The sequence below is a fragment of the Alexandromys fortis genome, unplaced genomic scaffold, assembly GCF_014885135.2.
Source record: "Alexandromys fortis isolate MF-2015 unplaced genomic scaffold, M_Fortis_MF-2015_v1.1 scaffold_3, whole genome shotgun sequence".
NCBI classification, from domain to species: Eukaryota; Metazoa; Chordata; class Mammalia; order Rodentia; family Cricetidae; genus Alexandromys; species Alexandromys fortis.
The window spans coordinates 10516445-10534232 of NW_026067909.1; the positions used below are offsets into that span (position 1 = coordinate 10516445).

At 50.3% G+C, this 17788-nt stretch overlaps 2 long non-coding RNA genes across 2 annotated transcripts; both read left to right on the top strand.

Moving 5' to 3' along the window:
• The first annotated feature begins 8928 nt into the window (after nt 1-8928).
• Nucleotides 8929-12442, top strand: LOC126498179 (uncharacterized). The gene is made up of 4 exons (XR_007590786.1): nt 8929-9271; nt 9500-9677; nt 11407-11610; nt 12048-12442. It is a non-coding gene; the product is annotated as an uncharacterized lncRNA (long non-coding RNA).
• A 2244-nt stretch (nt 12443-14686) lies between these two features.
• Nucleotides 14687-17576, top strand: LOC126498806 (uncharacterized). The gene is made up of 3 exons (XR_007590904.1): nt 14687-15055; nt 16219-16347; nt 17059-17576. It is a non-coding gene; the product is annotated as an uncharacterized lncRNA (long non-coding RNA).
• The last annotated feature ends 212 nt before the right edge of the window (nt 17577-17788 follow it).

The window sequence follows — 17788 nt, forward strand, 5'->3', positions numbered from 1 at the left end:
CCTATAGCCTCCTGCACCCTCTCAACCCTCTAAGTCTGCCCCTTAGTAGTGACCTCATGGTTTTCTGTGCTGTACCTCTCCTCTGTTGGGCTCTAGGTACAGAGCCAATTAGAGCCCAGCCCTCCATTGACTGTGGATGGGCAGTGCTGGAGGACAGGTGCAGCGACTGGTATGGGAGGGAATAGGTGGCCGTCCGGTCACTTGTTGGAGGGGAGGGTGTGTGGGTAACCACTGCTTCTCTGTCACATGGGTGTCCCAGAAGCCTGTTCTCTAGAGGAAGCCTTGCATAGAAGTATTACAGTTGCCGAGTTTTGTCACGAGACATTCCAGGAAGACTGATTTAACAAGTCCCCTCCGCATGTTGGACAGGAATGATGGGCTGGCTGGGTTTGTGGCAACTTGTCACAAGCTAGAGTCATGAGATAGGAAGGAGCCTCAGTGAAGGAAGTGCCTCTATGAGACCCAGCCATGAGGCATTTTCTCAATTAGTGATCAATGGGGGAGGATCAATGCTGGGTGGTGTCACCCCTGGGCTGGTGGTCCTGGGTTCTATAAGAAAGCAGGCTGAGCAAACCATGGGGAACAAGCCAGTAAACAACACCCCTCCGTGGCCTTTGCATCAACTCCTGCCTCCAGGTTCCTTCCCTGCTTGAGTTCCTGTCTGGACTTCCTCCAGTGATGCACTATGATCTGGAAGGCAAATAAACCATTTCCTCCTCTACTTGCTTGTTGATCATGGGGTTTTGTTGCAACAATAGAAACCCTAACTAAGACAAAGGACAAGTCATTCTAGAGGGTTCATGTAATGAAGTTCAATAGCCTGGCCCTGCATGTACTACCTTGCTCAGAAACTAGATATTTACAAGAGACAATCCTGTCAAATACAGAGAGGGTGCTACCTCTCAGAGTGAACATACGGGCACAGACAGGCACACAGGGGAGGGTGTCATGTGATGGCGACCCCTTCAGTAAGGCAAGAAAAGCAAGTAACTCTAAGTATCGGGAGGGAGTAAATGCTACAACGCATAAATGTGTTTTTATGTGTGAGATTCACACGATTTCCTAGAACTAATAAGCCAATGTAACAAGATGGCTAGAAACAAGACCTACGGGCCGATGAATGGGGTTTGGGGCAGGAGTGTAGAGTGTAATTCAGTGGTGGAGTTCTTGCCTAGCATGCCAAGGCTGTGACTTCTGTCCCCAATGCTGCAAAAAATAAAAATAAAATAAAATAAAATAATACTGGTGTTTTAATAAACAATTACTTAAAAGATTAAATTTAAATAATATTGTGACAGTTGTGTGGCTGCTCCTTTAAAAAGTGGATGTGGATGTGAAAGGGGACGTGGAGGTTGCAAAAGATTCTGGGAGGGGATTAAGAAGGAGTGATGGAGGTCCGGGACGTGACCAAGCACAGCACGTACGTGGATGATGAAACCTTTGCTTTGTAGAGGGAACGCATCAGTATAAAAGTGACCCAGTTCCACAACCAAACAAAGAGCAGAGGAACACCAAGCATGTGTGTGCATGCATTTGCTGTTTGTTGTTTGTTGAGTCAGGGTCTCACTATGTCGTGTTGGCTGTCCTCGAACTTGCCAAGCAGACTAAACTGGTCTCAAACTTACGGCAATCTGATTCCCAGGCTGCTTCTGCTTACACTGGTGAGCTGAGATGGTGAGCATTAAGGGCCTGCCTTGCAAGCAAGAGGACCCAAGTTCATTCCCCAGAATTCAAGGGAAAACTTTGGGTACTGTGGTGTGCGCTGACAATCCTAGCCCCCGGGGAGGCAGGGAGAGAGAATCCTGTCTCTCTGGTTTGCTCGCTGGCCTGGCAGCTTAGCCATGAGTTTCAGGTCAGTGAGAGACCCTGCCTCTAAAACAGGAGGGCAGCATTGGAGAGACAACATTCAAGGTTGACCTCTGGCCTCAACATACACATGTATGTGTATTGAGATGTCAAAGGCCAGGGAGTGGATATACCAGCTGTCCTGGCTGCCTGCTGGCCAGCCTGCTGTGACTGTGTCCTCTGAGGGCATTAGGGGCTCCATTTTCTTCTCCTCCACTCAGACACAGGTAGAAGTTCAGCTGTATCTCTGGATGCCTCACCTCTAGTCCCTCCCCTCAAACTTTACATTTTAAAGGTGCTACAAGGCCCTTTAAACATTAAAAATGTTTTGATCATATCAAAATGATGATCTTTAAACTCTACTTCGAAATGTTAAAATAATTTTAACTCATACTAAAATCTGTTTGTGGATAGGTTTCAGAACAGGTCCCCAATCCAAGCGTCTTCCAAATGTTCCCCTTGTGCATTCATGGCTTGGACTTGAAGTGCGCTCCAGCAACACAAGCTAATCAAAGGCGCCAGCACTGCTAGGCTTTCAGGAAGATCGGAGCGGGGTTAAAGTTTACAGAGTCTGTGGGTGCGTGAGTACATCCATACCCCATAATCCCAACATGGGGTGGGGGTGAGCCAAAACAACACCCCACTTCTTTTTTTCCTTTTATTTTATTTATTCTTTGTGTCTTTCACATCATGCATCCCCATCGCATCCATTTCCCCGTCCCTTCATATCTGCCCTCGGCCCTGGCAACCCCTCCCCCCAATAAAATAAAAATAAAATTTAAGACATAAAAAGGAAGAAAAAAAAAAGGAAGAAAAATCAGTCTCATAATGGAAGCTGTAGTGTGACACAGTGAGCCGGGCAGTAAATCCTTCTAGCCTTACATCTTTACTTGCAAGTGTTCGTTGTAAAGGGTCTGGTTTGAGGCTTCCGGCTTCTGCAACACTATCGATGCTGGGTCCTCACTGGAACTCCTCTTGGATTTCTTGTTGTTGCCCTGAGTCGTGGAGATCCTGCCGCTTTGGGTCTTTAGGACTAGTCCCTTCATATGCACCAGTAGATCACAGATGGGGTGGATTTTGAAGTGGGCCAACTCATAATCCTGGTTGGGTCAGTCTGCCCGCTTTCCCTATATTCACCACCAGGGGGCGCATTGCCCTGGTTCGTTCACCTCTTGTAGCACAAGCAAGGAGAGAGGCCAGTTCTCCTGGCTCTCCCACACCTCCACCATCAGGGACAGCTCTATTGTTGCCCTGACGGGGTACAGGGGTCACTCTCCCAAGTGCTGCAGTTAAGACCCCACTTCTAAAGTAGAGTAGAATAATAAGATAGAAAAAAAATTATACGAGTACCATCTCCTCAGCCTAAGTAAGGAACAGAACATTCAATGCTCTGGAGTTCCAGGGACCAGTTCCCTGAGGATGCTGAGGGAAGACAGTATTTCTAGTTATTGTCTACGGATTTTCACTCCTCGTGGGAACTATGTCTTAGGCATCTTGGTAAAAATAGGCTCTGCTAGTGAACATGGACGAGGGCTTTTCTCTTGGGAAAATAGTTTGTTTTTTTTTTTTAATGGGAATAACATAGAATCTGGTTTTTTTTTTTCCGGCTATTTTTCCTTTCTTACCCCTCTGCTTCTCCTCCTCCCCCTTCTCTTCCTCCTCTTTCTTAACAGGCAGCAAGCAGCTTCCTTTTGTGGCCATTGCAAAAGGGGCCTGCAGCGAGGGGTGGGCGGTTGGTGGGTGGGCGGTGAGAGCCAGGTGGAAGCAAAGCCCCAGCTTTTCTCTGAACCCCTGACACACAGTGGGGTAGGTTTTAAGTGGTACACACACACATTCTTATGATTCAACAAGAAAAAGGAGAGGGAAGGCAAACATGGCAGAGTCCTGCTGGTCCCACACAAAACCAGGACTGTCCTTTGGCAGTGGGAAGCTGTCCCTTGGCGGTGGCTTATGAGCAACCCAGAGGTGTGTGTTGTGAGAATGTCAGAAACAGAGATAGACACGTGTATGTTTCCACAGTGTTGCTGTGGGTTAAATACAGTACGGACACAAGGTACATTGGTTTCATTGGCTGTAATTTGCCAAGCGGTTTCGATTTCCCATAATACCTTTCTGTTGGCAAAGCTATTGCTATCTTAAGTACTAAGACACGTGAGACTCTGCCTCAAAAATAGCAATACAAAACAAAATAAAAAACAAAGACAGGAGGATTGGCATCCACACACATACTATCCCATCTACATGAAGGACCAAGGCTTACACACGTACCTGCAAATACCGTGTTTAATACCAGTATCAACTCTCAGATCATACATTATACGACACACAGTAATTGATCACTTAATATATTCAGACTACTACAGACTGGCAATAAGGAGCTAAAGAGGCCACTGCAGAACTCAAGAAGTTCAGAGATGCCTAACTGAAGGCAGAAGCAGAAAACTGATAGAGATGGGAAGTGGGGGATGGAGGTAGTCAGATAAGGAATCCTGCTGGAGAGGACACACCAAACATCAGAGATAAGTGAAGATGCAGAGATTAGCTGGAAAACCTGGTCTGGATGGATGGACGGATGGACGGACAGACGGACAGACGGATGGACAGACAGGTGGATGGGTTAGGGGACAGATGGATGAGTGGGTGGATGGATGGATGGATGGATGGATGGATGGATGGAGGGACAGATGGATGAGTGGGTGGATGGACGGATGGATGGATGGATGGATGGATGGATGGATGGCTGGCTGGCTATAATGTAGACTGTGTCAGCAGTGGGAGTAAGCTCAGCCGAAGCTCCTGGGACAGTTGGGAGTTCTCTTTGGGCTCCTTGATGCGGAATGGTCAGATTACAGGTGGGTGGAGCCATTGCCATCAAAGTATTTATTGGGTGTCTTCCTACTTATGGATTCCAGATAAGAGTTTTGCATCCTGTCATTTGTCTGATATGTTCAACAAGTCCTTGACCCCAGCTTTCCTGAAAAGATTTCTGCTATGTCTCTGTGCTCACGCGGCCCCAGTCTGCTAAGCTTGTAGCATGACACCTTTTGACTTTTAGAACTAGGGCTGTCAGCCTGTGCTTCACAGCTGGTGCTGGACAGGTGCTGGTGTCTGCCTGTACAGGAAGTGCAGAGTCATCCTGACTATATTTGCGCTCAAAATGGAGCCAAATGCCACTTTGTGAAATGGGCAAGGCATAGTCCGGAAGCCACTGTTTACACAACATAGAGTCACTTAAATCAGGGAACAGCCAGATCTCAACACTGTGTCCCAGAGATTCTGTTGGCTTTGGCAATCTGGACACATCTGCCCATCAAATCTGGGTTCAATGGTGCCAGGGCTTCAGTACAAGACTGTCAGATTCGGGAGAGCTCTGGCATCAGCAGTCAGGGTGTTTAAACTACAGCCTTGCGGCCAGCCGTCTTTCAGCTGGAGAGCTAGCCCCCGCCCCTGGGAAGGCACAGAACTTGAATTTTCCAGTAGCAAACAATGCAGAGAATGGCTCCCAGCGTGCACTAGAGAATGCAGCCCCTGCCTGAGCTGCAGCTGTGTCCCTAGACTGAGGGACAAGGCCAGGCTGCCCGGTTGGCTGGAGTCCCACTGTCTGAGGAGATGAATGGGACCCGGCAGGTGTAAAAGTGAGGGGAGTTGGGGGGAGGGTAAAAGGGGCCTACAATAGTCAAAGTGGCTGATATACTTTATTAAAATGTCATATGAACTACATTGCTTTGTACAACAAATGTATACTAGTCAAACAAACAAACCAAAAAACATGGAGGTGGCTCAGTCAGTAAAGTGCTTGCCCTCTAAGCATGAGGACCCGAGTTCAATCCCCAGCACCCATGTCAAAAGCTGGGCATTGCGGCACGTGTCTGCACAGCACTGAGGAGACAGGCGATCTCTGAGGCTGCAGCCAGTCCAGACTAATTGGTGATTCCCACTTTTAGTGAGAAATCCTGTCAGAAAAACAGGTTGGGTGGCACCCAAGGAATGACACCTGTGTGTGGGTTGTGTGGGTTGTGTGTGGTGTGTGTGGTGTGTGTGGTGTGTGTGGTGTGTGTGTGTGTGTGTGAGAGATATGTGGGGGACTGTGGGGGGGATGTGTGTGGGTGTGGGGTGTGTGTGAGGTATGTGTGGGTGTGTGAGGTATGTGAGGTGTGGGGTATGTGGGGGTATGTGGGTTGTGTGTGTGGTGTGTGAGGGGTGTGGGGGGTGTGAGGTGTGGAGGGCTGTGGGGTGTGTGTGGATGTGTGTGGACTGTGTGATGTGTGTGTTTGTGTGGTGTATGTGTGTGTGGTGTGTGTGTGGTGTGTGTATGGGAGTGTGTGTGTATGAATGCATGTGTGATATGTGTGTAAAGGATGGTATGGTGTGATGGTATGTGTGTAAAGGATGGTATGGTGTGATGGTATGTGTGTAAAGGTTGCCCACGCCTGTGTGACCATCTTCAGCAGAGATCTTAGCAGCACCAGGAAAGATGGACTGCTGAGAAACCCTGCCACCTCAGGGTCTGGAGAAGAGGAAGGCGTGGCTGAGGAGCCATCTTCTTCAGGACCTTAGTGTAGCCTCGCCCAGTGTTAGAAACCACTGACTAATTTACAAACGATATACAGGTGAGAAATTAAAGAATTAAGAGAAAATGTAAAAATGGCTTCCACCTAAGATGGCTTCCAATTTCCGTCTCCACTGTGGTCTGCTGAGCAGACGCTTGGCACGGAACATTTTACTTATGTGTTTCTTTTCTTTCTTTATTTCTTTCTTTCTTTCTTTTTTTTTTTTTTTTTTTTTTTTTTTTTTTTTTTTTTTTTTTTTTTTTTTTTTGAGACAGGATTTCTCTGTGTAGCCCTGACCACCCTGAAACTCGCTCTGTAGACCAGGCTGGCCTCAAACTCAGAGGCCCATCTGACTCTGCCTCCTGAGTGCTGGGATTAAAGGTGTGCACCACCACTGCCCAGCTACTTGTGTGTTTCTGAGTTTGAATGTTTTATGTACAGATAGAACCGATTTGAACATATACAGTGTTCAGACAGAGGCTCAGGGAGACCAGGCTGGCCTCAAACTCATCGTATAGTTGAAAATGATCGAGAACTTCTGACCCTCCTGCCTCCTCTGCCAGAGTGGAGCTGCTGCCTGAGGAGGTCAGAAAAGGACATCAGATCCCCAGGAAGTGAGGCTGCAGGTGTGGCTGTGAGCTACCACGTAGGTGCTGTGAATTGAACTCATGCCCTCTGCAAGAGAAGCAACTGCTCTTAAGCGGTGAGCTCTCTCCAGCCCCAACTTCAACACCAGATTGTAGCAGTCAGCAGCACAGTTGTCTTTATTTGTCTCAGTGAAGTAAACAACACTAAACAAACAAAATGCCTTGTTCGAGGGCTTTGGGCTCCTGAAGGACCCAAAGTCTCAGGCTTGGAAACTAGACCGGCTGGCTGCAGTTGCATGAGGCACCACCAGGTGGCAGTGTTGATTGAGAAAAATGAACAAACCCTGGCTGGCTGGGACAAAGAGCCCCTCACCCAGCAGCTACCACACTGAACTAAGTGCCCATGTGAGGGACCCTGAGCTGGACCAGCATTGAGAGGCTGTGCTGGCAGAGCTATGGGTGACTGGTTATATGCTACCACGGTGGTCAGTTCTTTCTGAGAGGTGAAGGTAATCTATGGATGTGGGCCTCAACTCTTCCATTAATGAAAAGGACGTGACAGCCATCTTAGTAGCCCCAGCCTGCCCCCAGGGCTTCCTTTGTCTCCAGCTGAAACTCTGTAATCAGGGTGGGAGGGGGGTCCCTGTGTCCCAGAGCTGCCCCTTTCTACCTACACAGCACGCCACATTCATGCCCAAAGCCCTGAATACCCCAGTTGGACTGACGCTCAGCACCCACACTTCAGGTAGGACATGAAGGGGCCCTTGGACCTTGGGGTGGGCTTGGCTCTCCATAGCCAGATGTTGATGACCCCGCTTAGTTTCTGCCTTTGTCTTTGGTCCCAGGTTTGGAAGTCAGAAGTCACAAAGCCTCGGGCCCAGGCCCACATCCTCTTTGCTACGTGCTGGAACGCAGCTCCAGGCCTGGGGCCTTTTTCATGACATAAGAACAGGCATTCCTATTGGACGTGGGAAGTCTTCCCCTGAGGCCTACCTTATCACAAGACTCTGCTCATCCTGCCTGACGTCATGGCTATGGCTTTGCACCTGGAGATACACATGATGGCCTAGTTAGAGAGGCGAAGGTCACTCCTAACTCTCTTGACAGAACTTTGGGGGCTAGCATGCTCATCACTCAACTTAGGTACACTCAGACAGGGGCAAGAGATGTGGGCAAGAGTGGCAGTGGACAGAAGGTGTCTCCTGTAAACTAGACTCTACTGTCACTATGACCCCCAGACCCCAGCTTACCTGACCTCCACTGCGAGAGGCAGGAAAGACCTGGCTTATTGGCCTGCAAATTGGTCACCCAGGCTAGGACCTCCCCTCAAAGGAGCAGCCGTGAAAGATGACTTCTGCCTAAACTGCAAGGATTCTGTAACCGTGCCCAAGACAGGTGCCCCCATAAAGCACAGCGGCCACCTGAGAAAGGATGCGACCTCAAAAGCAGAAAGGAAATGCTCGAACATGAAAACAGCCAGAACTTTCTCAGAGTTAGCATGAGAGCCCACTCAGGTTCAGAGTCAAAGATCAAACTGTTGTCACTGAAGAGGGCAGCCAGGAGCCTCTGTCACCACTGTGAGTCTCAGCACACAGTGGGAGAAGACCATACAAGCTGCACAGGAAACACTCCGGATACCTGGGGAGGGCTGGCGGGAAGAGAGCGTGGCCCGTGTCAGGCTTGCTTTGCTGGGTCACTGCAGTGTGGGTGTCAGCACACCTGATTTGTCCAGGTGAGGGAGCTTATTGACTCTTTGGTGTTAAAAAGAGGCACTTTAGACTAAGTCACGTGACCACCTATCACCCTTGACTGATGGCAGGCACCCCACCCCAGCTCTTCTGGACATCTGGCAGCCCGTCTTCTCTGGCCCTTCCACAGCGTAGGTTCCCGTGAGTGCCAGCAGTGGGACCTCTTCCTAGTGAGCCTAGGACTCTGAGCACCGAACTTGCTCACGCCTCTGCTAGGCTCTTTATCTTCGTCTTTTAAACTTGGAGTGTGAATAGCCCTTGGGTCCCGTATCACAGCTTGGGTCTCAGTTCTAACAATCACTTGTCAGCACAGAGACGGTCACAAAGAGGGCGTATGCAGAGGTACCTGTATCTCTGCAACAGCACAACATCAAGCTGTATCAAGCAACCTGGACTCACAACGAAATCTGAAGAAAGTTGTGGTGCTGGCTACATACATTGACCTTACTGTGTCCTCACTGTGTGGGCAAAAAAAGGAAACATTGGTCCAGAGAGACGCCTCATAAGTTAAGAGCACTGACTGCTCTTGCAGAGGCCCAAGGTTTGTACCCACATAGTGGCTCCATTTCCAGGGGATCTGATGTCTTCTTCTGTCTCTCTGTGGGCACTGGGGCACAGACTGGCTGGTGCAAAGATCAGGGTGAGAAGGATTCAGGGGGAACTTTCATTCTGTGTGTGTGTGTGTGTGTGTGTGTGTGTGTATGTGTGTGTGTAAGAGGACAACCCCAGGTGTCAGTCCCCTGACACCTCCAACCTTTGTTTGAGACAGGGTCTCTTGTCCACCTGGAACCTCATCCCATAGGCTGGGATAACTGACCAGCCATCTGTCAAGAAGCCCCCTGCCTCTGCATCCCATCTGACCCACACCAGAATAACAGATGTGTACCCCTGCTCCTGGATCACTACACAGGTTCCAAATTCAGTTCCCCCCGCTTTCTACTTGCAAGGTAAGCATTTTGTCAACTGAGCCATCTTCTCGGTCCTTGCTGTGAGCTTATTAACCAGGATATTGGCGCCTGGGCTTTGTGATCAAATATCCATCCCATAATTAGAGCTGTGCATCAAACGGAGGCAATAAGAGTGCCAGGAAGCAGTGTGGTATGCCTATCCGGGGCACTTGGCTTAAGAGAATTTGTAGAGAAAGTAGGAGCCAAGCTTGTAACCTAATTACGTGTTAAGAGAAGAAGGGCCTTGGTAAAGATGAGAAGGAAGGAAAATTGAGACGCAGAAAGCAGAGCGAGTGAGGGCCGGGGTCTAGTGTCTGACAGGCCCACCCCCAGCCAGAGACAAAAGCAAGCTGCCTTCAAGGTGGAGCACACTGGCCCCGGCAGGACAAGGTTTTCCATCCCTGGGAGACGGTGCTGATGTGTGGGGTGGCAGCTTTGACAGCATGAGTACTCAGAGCCTTGACGACAGCCTAGCCGAGGGTGGAGGCGGCAGAAATCAATTCAACACAAAAAGGTTTGCAGCCTTGGGCAATAAACTGAAAAACTGATTGAGCCAGCAGATTTTATAATCAACTTGTGGGCCATTCTGCCCAGGCACACAAAGCACATCTTCCATGTCCTGCGGGAAGTCCGTGCTGCAGTGAGGCCCCTCAGTGCCAGGCTTCTCAGGGACTTGAGTGGTGCCCTGAGCCCAGGGATGGCAGGAAGTCCCCATAGTCGGCAAGGGGTGTTGGGTGGGTGGGGCTGAGGCCCCGTCATGCTCTGCTGCAGGGTTGTCGTGGAGGAGAGGGCTATGGAAGAAACCAACCACAAAAGACAGGAAGACTGCTTGTACACAGGATGGTGGCAAAGGCTAGAGTTGTGGCCATGCAGAATGAAACTGGGGGGAAGGTAATGTGGGGACCATTATGCAGGGAGACAGAGGTACAGCCAAGGGTGTTGGGCTCAGTTCCAGTTCCCTGCGACCTTGGGTTCCACGGCAGGGGAATGGGACATGGAGACAGTGAGCACAGAGGACATCACATGGAGCGGTTTTGCTGTCACAAAGCATGTGTCATGGCAGCCAGCAACAAAGTGTCCCTCGCAGCCCACAAGCTGAGGCAGGCACAGGCATGCACTCTGTGGTCTGTCACTTCCTCACAGAAACCGTTCATCACCAGAGGACAGTGAGGCTGAGGGGCCTGGCCCCAGGCAGGGATATGCAGAGCTGACAGGAGACAGTCTTTATTGCACTGCGGGATACTGTGAGCCCAGGACACACAGTAACACCATGAGAAGACACTAGGCCTTATGCCCTGAGTGTCTGAGCTGTGCAGGATTTAAAGGCTCATGGTGTCTCCTCTGGCAAGGCCGGAGTTCCGGGTGACAGAGAGAATGTTCACCTGGCTGTGTTGTCCTCTCTATAACACCCGTAGCTCCCACCTTACAACATGGAAGCCACCCTCTGCTCTGGAACCTCCATCTTGGTGCAGGTAGTATCCTGAGCCCAGAGCCACTGTCCCTTCCACTCATGTCTTAGTTTGCCAATCCTCAGGGTATGGGCGGAGTGCAGGACTCTGGGGAGCAAAGCTCGAGTTTCGGGGTCCCCCCTAGGGTAGTGGTGGTTACCTTGTGTTGGGGTCATAACCTTGTCTCATCACTATCAGGAGTGATTAGCAATGTTTACGGTCCTGCTGCCACCAGGCGTCAAGTCAGAAGGCAGCTAGCTGCCATTGCCTTCCTTACACAGGGGACAGCTTGCTTGAGCGGCCGAGCGCCTGTCTCTTTGTGGTCAAGAGAACAAATTAAGATGACAACTAGTGAATGCCAACAGTGACAAATACGTCCCAGGAGGTCAAAGCCGGCCTCACGGACACCCAGAGCTCTCAGAAGTTATTAAGGAGCTAAATGCTCTACCCAGGAAGTCATGGGCCTAATGGAGCTGTGACTAAAGGTACAAACTGCACCTAACCACAATGGAAAGGGACAAAGAGGAGGAAACAGGGAGGGGGATGCAGGGGAGCAGGCAAGGGGAAGGGAGGGGAGGGGAAGGGAAAGGAAGGAAAGAGAGCAGTAAGCATCAGGCATTTCTGTGCCATCATCCCTGGGGCATTGCTATACTAGGGCACAGCTACAGACAGTATCTGCAGGAGTGGTCCCTGCATGGGTGCAGAGTGGACCAACGACTGCAGTCAGCTGCTGCATGGGTGCAGAGTGAAGCAACTACTGCAGTCAGCTGCTGCATGGGTGCAGAGTGCTAACTGACATTGGTTGGAAGGTTAGACACTCTTCTGGAAATCCCTGGACAAAATGTGCCCACGGACTCCACAATAGCAATCCCCCTGCCGTGGTGAGAGCAGTGGGTACAACAAGGGATGGTTGGTCTTGCAGGATGCTGCTGATCCTCCCAAGGGGGCCCAGGGAGACCTGCAGAACGTCACAGAAAAATGAAAGGCAAAGAGACAGAGAGACAGCTGCGGCCTCCTGTAAACAGTCTGATTTCCCAATGCGAACCAGATTGCAGCCCAGGACCTCAGGTAAACATGTGCGTCAGTGCCCCCAGGCCCCTGCCGCCCAGGAGGCCCAGGGTCTGCATGGCCCAACTCTGGGACGCATCACCGTCACCGCCCAGACGGTTCCTAATTAGGTAAAATTAGGCCTTGCATTCCTCCAAAATCCCCAAGATCTCTGCAATTTCAGGTCTTCCCCAAAGGAAAACATCGGGTAATTAAACAGCATGAGCAAGAATGGTATAGAATGTTCTCTGGCTGAGGAAGCAGCTCTGGTTTCCCACCCACCTTGGCTGGACAGAGGATCTGCTGGGAGGTGGATTAACCATGGCCTTGTTCTCAGGGCCTGGGTGGCCGTGGGACTTGGGGAAGGGGGTAACTAGACCTGGTCTTGGATCTCTGCTGGTGGGGTGCGGGGCTGTTAGGCCCCCTTGGCCTGTGTCGTGCCTACAGGTAGCACCAAGGACAGTGTTTCCAACAAGGAATTGTTGAGATCAAGCCGTGTCCCAATATAAATGACTCCATATTGCATAAAACTGCAGTTTTTCGGGTTGTGTGTACTCCATTTTATGAGTAGTCTTTGACTTTATTCTGAGAATGAAGGATGACTGCCTGGTGGACACATGAGCAGCACCATCCGTCCAACACCACACTGATAAATAACTTACTCTGGGAGTGGAAAGGGTACACCCTAGTTTTATCAGAGTTAAGTGAAAACACGGGGGCACATGGGTAGATTCTAATCAAGAATTCACCAGACAAACCAGACCAAGGAAAGAGTGGAAATCCTTCACCTGGACTCTGTAAAGAGGTATTGACTTTGCATAGGGACGGCAATCACCCTCCCCATCCCCACACACCCCAACCTGTCATCTGATCACTTGGCTCAGTGATTGAGAGTACTTGCTGCTCCTCCAGAGGCTGAGTTTGGTTCCCAGCACCTATGTTGGATGGCTCACATCTAACCCTTACATGAGATCCAACTCCAGGAGATCCAGCACTCTCTTCTGGCTTCTCCAGACACCAGGAACACATGTGCACATGTGTGTGTATACACAAAAAAGTTTTTAAATGCTTGCTGCTGAGCCCTTTACAGACAAAGCCTGCTGAACAAGGCTCAGGCCCGCACAGTGACGTCCTCTGGCTCGGAATGGAGTTTAAGGACAGGGTCTTCATCTCTGTGATACTCCACCCTCCGTACCTCAGCTTCTGTGCTTTACCTGAGAGGGCTTTTGCTTCATCCAAGGTGTTGCTTTGGTTTTGTTGGTTTGTTTGTTCGGGCCTTGGCTGAAACTGTCTATGTAGAACAGACCAGCTCTAATTCACAGAGATCGATCTGTGTCTGCCTCCTGAGGGGGGCGTGTAAGGGTGTGGGCCAGCACTCCAGGCCTCACTCTGCATGTGGGGATGTTGTCTCTAGACCCTCTGGGCCCTAGACATTCTGCCCCATAAAAACAGGTGCTCAGCTTCGCACACTGTGGGGAGTGGGGTAGGGGGAAAGTGTGAGAGCAGAACAGGTTCAGGACTCACAAGGACAAAGCGTTCGATCAAAGTCAAGTGTGTCATGAATCCATGGTGTTTCTGGTGAGGCCGGCACATGTTCTTTTCTTTTAATTTACACGTGTGTGGTGTGTTTGCATGGTTTCAGGGGTGGGTAGGGTGTGTGTGGAGGGTGTGGTATGTCTCATGTGCGGGTATGTGGTGTGTATGTGTGGTGTGACACATGACACATGTGGAAGTCAAAAGACGCCTTAGCACAGTTGGCTTCCCCTTGCCTTCCTGTGAGTCCTGGGATAACTCAGGGCTTCAGGCTTTCTTACAGCAAGTTCCTTAACCTACTTAGCCATCTCTTCACCCTAGCGATTTTCTCATCCTTAATAAGTGGTAAAATTATATGTACACAGAAGAATTGTTTTAGAATAATTTTATTTATGTAAATTTTTATGTTACATTAATTACCAGCAAATGTTTGATATGCATACCTATTTTTTCCCGACAGCAGGTCGAAGGTGAGCTTCTCGGGGGTGGGATATGAATACACATCTCTCTGTATCCTGTGCATCTGGGGTTGTGGTAGGATTTCTCATATTAAAGGAGAGTTGATTGTAGAGAAATGTTATGCTTATTCTAGAGTACCCCCTGCCTGTGGGCCACCTGTTGGGGACAATCTCAGTCTTTGGGGACAATCTAATCCACTCAAATGGGATAAAGGTGGCCACTATGGCACTCCGTGGTCTCCTCTCTCAGATAAGAGGGGTACAAACTGTGGGCACGAGTCAACATCCCCTCCACTTCTTCTCCAGAACATTGCCAGGCTGTGCTCATGACTTAAGCCCACAGTTCTCCGCACATAGTCCTGTGTGCGCTCACGTGTCAGATGACGTGGTCTCCATGTGACACAAAGACAAGTCAGAGGTGGACACTGCTGTCCTTGCTGTGAGGACTGATCTGACGCCATGTTGGGGTATACTCACACACAGGATAGATGTCTCGTTGCTGCCATTATAACGCTTTTGAGGTGAGCAGTATGGTTTCAGGGAGAGGTGGGCGTGGCCTTGCTGTTAGGGGTGGAAAGCCATGGGGCCTACTGGCTTGATAAGGGGTATGGGGGTCAATACTCAACTGGTACCAGGGACTAAGGACAGTACACCTATGTGTTCCTGACGCCTTCACTGACTTGCCCAGCTTCCAACATTGTGAGTGTGGAGGTTGGAGGCTTTGTGTCAGGGGGGCATTAACGTGTTCTCTGTTGAAGGAGGCTATCACAGCAATTGGCAGAGACAAGGGGACCACACGGCAAGAAAGGCTGGGTGGTCGCTCAGAGCACAGCAGATTTTCGTTGTTGGCTTCAGGAAGACCATCTCCTAGGGAGGGGATGTCAGCCGGAAGGTAACCCTGTGACTTTCGTCATTTGACTTTACCTTTGCCTCTCTGACAAGTCATCCCATTCCCTGAGGCCTCGGTGCTAACTCACAAACACGCACGTACAAACAGGCACACACGTCAGCAATGAGTGAGTGACACCAGGTTTCTGGTTTGCGGCTATGTGAGACCTAAGAGGCCTGCACGTAACTGCCCTTATCAAATCTCGCTGACACATCCTGCTGGGAGGCCGCTCCCAACACAGGCTTTCGGGCTACCAGGCAGGGAAAGAGGTGAGGGTTGAGAAGATAGTCCCTTATCAACTGTGTGTGCCCAGCTCTCAGGACAGCTTTGAGGCTGGCCTCATCCCCTGGGCCCTTCCCTTCCCGTTGAAGGAAATCGAGGCTCAGGGCCCGGAAGTGGCTCAGCCAGATCACAAGCAGGCATGCTGACCATGCTGGAGGAGGCTGGCTCCCTGGGGAGTCCTGATTGTACCACATGTCAAGCGTGAGCATCAGCAGATGCTGGTCCAACACCCTCCTCCAGAGCCAGGAACGGCTCTCCTCTGGCGTGGGAAAAGTACACGGGGTCAGGGTCACTCCTCATGGCTCTTCTGTGGGAATCCGCTCACAGTGGGGCCTGCCGGTGGGCCCTACACACACAGGTCTGCCCTCCTATGTAAGAAAGTCACTAGACTCTTTTCCTGCCCTGGCCTTCAGGTGCCTGCTTGTCTCACCCCCAGGTGTCCCACAGTGGGGTGATCTGCTTCCCCCAAGCACTCGGACCTAGCTGCACCTACCCTCTAGAGCTGTGGTTCTCAATCTGTGGGTCACAATGCCCCAAATCATTGGAAAACACAGATAATCGCAATCCAGAAGAGTATCAAAATTACAGTTATGAAGGAGCAATGAAAGTAATTTATGGTTGGGGATCACCCCAACATGAGGAACTGCATTAAGGGTCACAGCGTTAGGAAGGTTGAGGACCACTGCTCTGGAGGGATACAAGATGGCCTTCACAAGAGATAGTGAGCTCTTCTTGGGGGCCAAGGCCGGGTTCTGTGGGGTGTGGGCAGCAAGCACACTTTGCCTCCATCTTGCTAGGAAAACAGCATTCCTGTGGAATGGAAGAAAGGAGAAAGGCCGTAAAGACGGTCCCAGGGCCATGTGTGTCACACTGGTGTCTTCTAGAGCCATGAGTTAACTGGAAGATGGGAGCTTGCACCGCAGAGGCAGTGACTGCAGCGGAGTGACAATCAAGGGACAGAGCAGAACCTGTGAGGTCATCTTCAGAGCCACATGCTCCTAGAGCCATCAGAGGTAGGCTTGCAGCTCACCCCTGAGTCCCGCCATGCCAGCTCCCCTGAAACTGTACCACCAAATTGTTATATTGTTAAAGAAATTACAGGGAACTATTAATTCTTTGTATATTTTTAAATGGTATTTAAAATATTCATTTTATCACATTACTATGGGTTATAATATATAATATAAATAATATAGTATAGTTATTATGGGGTGGGGGAAGGACAGTCACATGCCTCGGCACATGGAGAGGTCAGAGAATGACTCGCAAAAGTCAGTTCTCACCTTCCACTGTGTGGGTCCAGGGAACCAAACTCAGCTTGTTGGGCCTAGCATCAGTGCCTTTACCTGCTGAGTCAGTTCACCAGCCCTGAAGATGGGATTTTTAAAAGAGGGACTTTTGCAATGATTTCTTCTTGAAAGACAGCTTAGAGTGAGGGAGTGAAAGAGGGAGGAGGGAAGGAGAAGAGAAGGAAAAAGAAGGGAAGAAAGGAGAGGAGGGGAGGGAAGGGGAGGGGAGGGGAGGGGAGGGAAGGGAAGGGAAGGAAGATCTACATTGGGAGAGGCACACACATTCTTCCACCGGTGCAGGGCTGAGCCCATCTTGGGGACTGTGGTCCCAGCACTGACTCATTCGGAGCAGGCAGGAGATAGCACAGAAAGGAATGAAAATGGGGTAGCAGGGTGTGGGTCTAACAGGCCAAAGGATCTTGTTTTCTCTCGCAGGGTGCTGGAGAGATCAGCTGTGTAAGAGACGGAGGTGGAGTGGTGGTGCATGCATGCAGTCCCAGCACTGGAGAGGCAGGGGAAGGAAGGCTAAGGTTCTAGTCTGCCTGGGAGCCACAGTGAGACCATGCCTAAGGAAAGAACAATGGTTCAACTTTGCAGTCATCTACTTCTAGAACGCAGACCGATTGACTCACAGCTTCTGTGAGGCACAGTTCACACATGGCGCTGTCAGTGAATCTGGATGCAGTCGCAAAGCTGGGCAGCATCGCCACAGTCCATTCCTAAAGGAACACAGCCATGAGCAGCCACTCTGCCTCCCTACCATCACCCCAAGGCTACAAGCCGCTAATCCCCTTTCTCTTTCTCCCTTTGACCATGATAGAAATTGAGTAACGACCAGGGTCTATCCATGGAATAGGAGCTAGCTTGCTGGAGCCCATTCCCTATGGTGGGATACCATGCTCAGCCTTAATGCAGAGGGGAGGGTCCCTGCCCCAATTTAATGTGCCAGACTTCGTTGACTCCCCATCAGAGCCCTTACCCATTGGGAGGAGTGGGTGGGAGGTGGGTTGGGGAGGGAGATGAGGGAAGGCAGGAAGAGGGGTGCGAGGGAGAACTGTGGTTGGAATGGAAAATGAAATTCTAAAAAATTAATTAATTAAAAAATCGAATACTCGCGGACTCACCTGGGACGTGGTCTTTTGTGGCTGGTCTCTTTTACCCTAGA